This window comes from Juglans regia, unplaced genomic scaffold (genome assembly GCF_001411555.2).
Source record: "Juglans regia cultivar Chandler unplaced genomic scaffold, Walnut 2.0 Scaffold_18274, whole genome shotgun sequence".
NCBI lineage: Eukaryota > Viridiplantae > Streptophyta > Magnoliopsida > Fagales > Juglandaceae > Juglans > Juglans regia.
In genome coordinates this window covers 1-200 of record NW_023349038.1, presented here as the reverse complement: position 1 = coordinate 200, position 200 = coordinate 1, and the positions used below count along the sequence as shown (strand labels likewise).

General features: G+C 53.5%; 1 non-coding gene across 1 annotated transcript; it reads left to right on the top strand.

The window, feature by feature from the left end:
- Window positions 1-15: 15 nt before the first annotated feature.
- LOC118345240 lies at window positions 16-171 on the top strand. The gene has a single exon (XR_004798825.1). It is a non-coding gene; the product is annotated as a 5.8S ribosomal RNA (ribosomal RNA).
- Window positions 172-200: the final 29 nt, after the last annotated feature.

The following is a 200-nucleotide window of genomic DNA, read 5'->3' as shown; positions in this document are numbered from 1 at the left end:
ACCATGATACATAACGACTCTCGGCAACGGATATCTCGGCTCTCGCATCGATGAAGAACGTAGCGAAATGCGATACTTGGTGTGAATTGCAGAATCCCGCGAATCATCGAGTCTTTGAACGCAAGTTGCGCCCGAAGCCATTCGGCCTAGGGCACGTCTGCCTGGGTGTCACGCATCGTTGCCCCAACCCCAAACACTTC